The sequence below is a fragment of the Phyllobates terribilis genome, unplaced genomic scaffold, assembly GCF_046119375.1.
Source record: "Phyllobates terribilis strain yellow unplaced genomic scaffold, ASM4611937v1 Scaffold_5__5_contigs__length_657084704, whole genome shotgun sequence".
Lineage (NCBI taxonomy): Eukaryota > Metazoa > Chordata > Amphibia > Anura > Dendrobatidae > Phyllobates > Phyllobates terribilis.
The window spans coordinates 330,050,554-330,057,386 of NW_027362765.1; the positions used below are offsets into that span (position 1 = coordinate 330,050,554).

At 47.7% G+C, this 6,833-nt stretch overlaps 1 pseudogene; it reads left to right on the forward strand.

Moving 5' to 3' along the window:
- The first annotated feature begins 5,193 nt into the window (after positions 1 to 5,193).
- Positions 5,194 to 6,105, forward strand: LOC141271560 (uncharacterized; annotated as a pseudogene).
- Positions 6,106 to 6,833: the final 728 nt, after the last annotated feature.

Sequence of the window (6,833 nt, forward strand, 5' to 3'; positions counted from 1 at the left end):
GCTCATGTTATTTTGGGAGGTGTAGGTTCGAATCTCACAGGTGCAAGAAGCATTCTTTCTCCTAGTGATTTGCATATTTCCCTACAACCAAATTTTTTAATATAGTCAGATTTCCTTCACTTACTACAAGGAAGCTAGCATATGCAGTTCTCAAATGGTAAGATGGCTGATTGGGCTAAGTCCCTGGTTAAAGGCTCCAGTTCAATAATGTAGAATGCACTCCCCATCGGACTACATATATATGGAGCATTATATAGGTTCCATTAATCTGCATGTGTTGAGTAGAGCTATAGGCTCAAATACTTAATTAACCTCCAGACTTTGTGGGTCTTTCCTCTCAATCTACTAAGTGTATTATTTCACCTTACATAAGGTTGTTTAGATCAAAAGATGGCTGCCATTTCCTGTTTCATCACAACATGCTCTGTTCTGGGAGGAAGCTGCATTCTATAGAAGGACTAACCAACCACAGAGCGACACATCGCATGGACTACACCCCCCTGATGACCGCATGGACTACGCCCCCCTGATGACCTCATGGACTACGCCCCCTGATGACCTCATGGACTACGCCCCCTGATGACCTCATGAACTACGCCCCTGATGACCTCATGGACCACGCCCCCTGGACTAACCAATCAATACAGCTGGTTATTCACATTCTGGGCTAACCGAGCCCACATGCAGTATTCAACCCGAACATAGACTTATATAAACAAAGACACTTGGAGCTGTGCCATAGCTGATCAAGTGCATGCAAGAAAGAATAACATCAGACACACACACAGTCGGATTTAAGTTCTCCTTGATCATATCCATTAGGCCAGGAGCAGGCAACTAGTGAACATACCAAAGTGTTCACCCTAACATATGGAGCATTATATTGGGCCCCATATAATGCTCCATACAGAAGAATGGCCCATTATTCTGTATGAAGCATTATATGGGGCCCATTATTCTATATGGAGCATTATATGAAGCCCATTATACTGCATGGAGCAATATATGGGGTCCATTGTACTTTACGCGGCATTATATGGGGCCCATTATTCTGTATGGAAAATTATAACGTATATAATGTCTGAGAATACATGGGGTACTCACGCTTAGCACTGTATATATAATGTACTGACAATACAGGGGGTGTACTCACTGATGCTAAGCACTATATGTATAACGTGCTGAGAATACAGGGGGCTGTACTCACGCTGAACGCTGTAGATGTAACGTTCTGAGAATACAGGGGGGTGTACTCACACTGACCGCTGTATGTATAAAGTATGAAGAATACAGGGGGTGTACTCACTTATGCTGAGCGCTGTATAAATTGTGTGCTGATAGAAAGAGACAAATTCGTACACCCCCATTTTCTCTCTCGTCCTGGACATAAAGAGAGGCGGTACCACTGGCTTCAGAGGGAGGCCGGCATGACAGGGTTAATGCGTGAAAAAAGGGGGGGAAGGCTTGTTGAAGTGGGGTGTGAATGGGGTTCGGGCAAGGTACTCATGTTGGATTTTGTTGGTGAGGATTGTAGGGGAGGGTACTTTAAGGGGCAGGGGCACTTGCAGGGAAGGAGTGGGGAATATAAGGGATGGCCATTTGGGATTTGGCAGCCATTTTAGGTTGCCATCATCCCATACATTTCAATGGCCTCCATCCTGGCACAGATGATGTCATGCTGCAGCAGCTGCGGGACGCTGCTGGTCTGAATGGGGCAGATTGGTTGCAGGCATCGGTCCGAAGCCTGCTTGGGGGAATTGGAGCTGGTAATGCTACACCAGCCCCTGAGCCACGTCGGCCACGGAGGACTAGGCCTCCGGCGCGCCTCAGTCTCGAGGAAACACCCAGGGTCCGGCGGCGGGTTAGGAGACCCTCTAGGGACCCTCTGGTCGGGAGTAGGGCCCGCACTGCTGCGGCCCGTACTTCCCGCTCCAGGAGGAATCCACGTTCACGCCGGGACCTGCATCAGGAGGAGGTGTCGGCCTCCTCCTCTACAGCGCGGAGCGGCATGACAGCTGGACCTGGTGCGGCATACCCCGGGCCACGGCGGGGGCCTGCTTGGCGCAGTGAGGTGAGGACGGGGGCCTAACAGCTTGGGAGCGGCGTCGATCGCGCGGCCGACTCCGCCAATCCTCCGGCGGTCCGGGCTGCAGGGAGAATGGAATCATCAGCGGGCGGTCATGATTCAGCGGCTCCGCCCACAATTCAGGCTCCGCTTATAGTGTGTCCGCTGTCAATCTGCCCCTTGGTTGCGGGCAGCAGGCGGCTGGCTCTGCGGATGGGGGGTAGGCAGCAGCATACATACAGTTGATGGATCTCCAGACGGGCAGCACAGTGCTGGCCCAGCCCTCATATCAGAAAGATCAGCAGTTCAGGGCATTAGCCAGGCTGGCTGCAGCCATTGGTCGTCTCACTCCCCCACAAGACGTTTTAAGATCAGAGCGCTTAACGGGGCAGCAGGCTGCTGGCCCTTTGGGTCCCCCTTTTACGTCATATTGTGGTCAGCAAGGATCGGATGGCGGTTGTCAGCAACAGGATTCAGGATCAGCGGCTTCTGGGTTCACAGCACCTAGGCAGCTAGGTGAGTCATCGATAACTTTTCCTTTCAGGCCCCCGTTACCTTCTTTGGCGTTTAACAGTCAAGAAATTTCTGGGGGGTTGGCAGGGGTATTGGTATGCTGATCCAGGGTCTAAGGGATTTAGCTTCAGTATTGGGGATGGGAACGAATACGTCACAGGGCATAGGATCGCCTACCCCTGCGTGGCTGGGTAATTTTCAGTTGGCCCAGTCGGGACATAGTGTTACTACAGCCTATCCCGCTGAGTCTTTGAGGGGTTCTAATATGGCAGGGGCAGGAAGAGAAAATCTGTCAATAAGGGAATCTAGCACTGGGGTACCAGGAGCAACACAGGCTGTGGGGGGCGAAGGCGAGAAGGATAAGGACGACAATGTAAGGCTAGACGATATGGCAAGAGGGGAAGTATATGTTTGCTTTGAAGGGCCTTTGGGATCACATTTGAAGACCGAGGTGAGGGAAAAAATTTGGAAAGGAGAATATGTAGAGATATTCTCGTTACTACCACTGGAACGTTTTAACCTAGACAGGGTTAGAAAGGATGATTGCAAAGGTCCGTGGTATCAGACAGAACCTTCGTTTTTCATCATCCTCTTTTTTGCAAACTGGTTACAAGCTTTTGCGATACTAGCCAGTGTGATAGGCAAGAAAGCTCCAGAAAATTGTTCCCGGCCTTTTTGTTATATGGATGCAATTGGGGAGGCATATAGGGTGTATGGGGGACAGGCGAGGTTACGTTATGACGAACAATTTAGTCAGAGGAAAGTGGAATGATCTAGTATCCGTTGGGATCATAAGGATATTGCTTTATGGCTGAGGGTAACAGCGCCAAGTAGGAGTGGGCAAATTAACCAGTCCTTTCCTGGGAGCAGCAGTGGTCTTGGCCAATCGGGACACTCGGCAGCTGTTCAAGAAGGGTTATGTTTCCTCTTCAATGAAGGATCTTGTAAATTCGGAAATAAATGTAAATTTAAACATGACTGCTCCTCATGCGGTGGCAGCCATAGCGCATCCAAATGTTTCAGAGGGGGAAAGTTCAGAAGTAGCGAGGGTAGTGAAGAGAGGGGTGACACCAGTGCGTCTGGATGAAATGCAGCTATTCCTAAATAGATACCTGGACAGGGCGGCGGCCTTATTATTGGAAGAAGGTTTCGGAGTTGGTTTTAGGATACCGTTTATTGATAGTGAAGTTCAATTTAATGCAAAAAGTTAAAAATCCGCATTACAGTTTCCTGAGATAGTCGCCGAAAAATTAGCAAAAGATGTAGCTTTAGGGAGAATGGCTGGCCCCTTTATTTCAAAGCCCATAAAGAACTTGCGGGTGTCTCCGCCAGGTATTATCCCAAAAAAGGAACGGAGTAATTACAGGCTAATTCATCACCTCTCCATTCCAAAGGGATCATCGGTGAATGATGGTATTGATCTAGACTTGTGTTCGGTGAGTTACACTTCCTTTGATATGGCGGTTAGTTGGGTCCGTTTTTTTGGTAAAGGGGCATTATTGGCAAAGACGGACATAGAGGCGGCTTTTAGATTGTTACCAGTACACCCGTACAGCATGCATCTATTGGGTTGCTCTTGGAACGGCAGCTTTTTTGTAGATCGGTGTCTCCCAATTGGTTGCTCGCTGTCCTGTGCGTACTTTGAAACTTTTAGCATCTTTCTTGAATGGGTTGTTAAGGATGTGTCCGGTCTAAATTCCTGCATCCATTATTTGGATGATTTTTTTGTATGTTGGTCCTGCTAATTCTCCTGTCTGTTCTGTGTTGTTGCATAAAATGGAGAGTATGGCTAAGAAATTTGGTGTGCCTTTGGCAGTTGAAAAGACCGTGGGTCCGGTGACGTCTTTGAGTTTTCTTGGGATTTTAATTGATACAGTTAAAATGGAGTGTAGGCTACCTGTTGATAAGGTAGTTGATTTGTTTGGCGAGGTATCCAGAATTAGAAAGTTACATAAAGTGACATTGCGTGAATTACAGTCTCTTCTCGGAAAATTGAATTTTGTGTGCCATATTATGCCAATGGGCAGGGCTTTTTGTAGGCGCTTGTCACTAGCAACGGCAGGAGTAAAATCGCCTCATCACTTCATGAGGTTGCGGAAGGAGTTGCATGACGATTTGGAGGTTTGGGCTCAGTTTTTGGAGGCTTATAACGGCAAGTCGGTTTGGATTGCTCCGTTGGAGAATGCCTACGACTTGGGATTGTTCATCGAGGTGTCCGGTCAGCGTGGTTTTGCTATCTTTTCCCGTGGTAGTTGGATTGAGGAGAAATGGCAAGCATTATGGCGTGATCGGAACTTGTTGGGTAATCATACATTGATCAACCTTTTTCCCATCATGGTTTCTTTGGCTCTGTGGGGAGAGTATTTTCAGAACAAAAAAATCAGTTTTTCTTGCGAGAACTAAGGGGTGGTGTCTGCAGTATTTTCACTACCAATGGCGATGCAGCTGACAGGGAATTGATAGCAAAGGCTGGTGCTGATTAGATTGTCGTTGAACATGTGGATAGTGGTGGAGCTTACATTGATCCCACTGTGAATGAGAAATAGCATTGACAATTGGATTTAAAGGGGGCAGTTTCGGTTGCTGGCACCTCAGGCTTCATCGACAGGTTTGGTATGCCCTCCAGAACTATAGAATCTTCCCTTCGAGCTGTAAGGAATCTGATCGGTCAATCATTATCTACGAAAACCTGGTCTTCCTATGAGGTTGCTTGGCAGCTGTGGGAGGAATGGAAATTTGCTATGGGAAACCCTTCAGAAAGCGATAGCCTATTATTATTACTGGTTGGCCATTGCTGGGAGGAAGGTTGGTCGGTGCCCAAAATAAATAATTTCATGGCAGGTTTGGCCTTTGGCTTTAGAATAAGGGGTCTTCCGGATGTAACAAAAGCGATATTGGTTCGACAAGGGCTAAAAGGTTGGCGGAAGGGTTGGAAGGTGAGAGATTGTAGGCGGCCCATATCATATGGACTATTGTTAACATTGGGGCAGCTTCTCACATTAGTATGTAAGTCCCCATGGGAGATAAGGCTAACCAGAATAGTCTGATCTTTGGCTTTTTTCGGGGCCTTTCATTTAGGTGAGTTGGTTAGCCCATCAAAGTTCGTCAGTGGGGGTCTTTCAAAAGAGGATGTCAATTTATATTTGGATAGAATAGAAGTATTTCTTTGTTGTTCAATGACGGATCAATTTAAAAAGGGGTGTAAAGTGATGTTGTTTGCAGTGGCTGGGTCTGACATGTGTCCGGTACGCTGCGTGAGAGAATTTGGTTTAGGTTCAGGGGGGCACAAATCACCGTAGTTGGTTCACGAGGATGGTTCTTTTCTGTCTCGCTACCAGTTTTTAGCGGTGTTAAAAAAGTGTCTTGAGGCTGGCGGTATCCCGCCTAAAGAGTTTAGCGGTCACTCTTTCAGGATTGGGGCAGCCACCGAGGCAGCCAGGAGGGGGCTGGGTGACGAGTTAGTCAAGAAGATCGGACGGTGGGAATCAATACGGTTTAGGTCTTATATACGCCCGGCTTGGTTGTAGTTAAGAGAATGTTCCGAGTTCTTGTTTGATGTTACCGTTTCTCTTAGATTTGTATTTTTGTTTGACTTCACAGATGAAAGTCCCCGGCTCGTATGGATCATGGGCCATTCTTTTGTCTTCTGGGCAGCATTACGGGCAGCGGTGAGGCCAGCCGGCCGTCAGGATTCTTGGAGGATGAAGCCATTCTATGGTGGATTGGGAAGCGGGGAATGGTATGGAGGCAACTCCTGGCTGAATTCTATCACTTTGTGAGGCTTGATGGGGTCCCTGATTTGCTGGTGCTACATTTGGGGGGCAATGACCTGGGTAAGAGGTCTTGTAGGGAACTCATAAAGGCCATCAAATTTGATATATTGAGGTTATGGGCAATGTTCCCAAAGGTTTAGGTCATTTGGTTGGATATTGTTCCACAACAAGTCTGGCGAGGGGCCCGATCAATTGAGGGAATCAATAGAGCCCGGATAAAGGTAAATAGGGCGGTGACGCATTTCATGGTACGAAACGGGGCTTTGGCCGTATGCCATACAGAACTTGAGTCTGGTGAGGGGGAATTTTGGAGGAGGGATGGGGTGCACTTAAACGCAGTTGGTATGGATATGTGGTGCCTAGAAATTCAGGAGGGCATAGAGAAAGGTTTAAGAGTGTGGAGGGACACAAATATATGAGGTGTCAGAATATTTGTGCTCATGGCATGGGGAGGTCCTCGAAGTTGGTGATCATGGTTAATG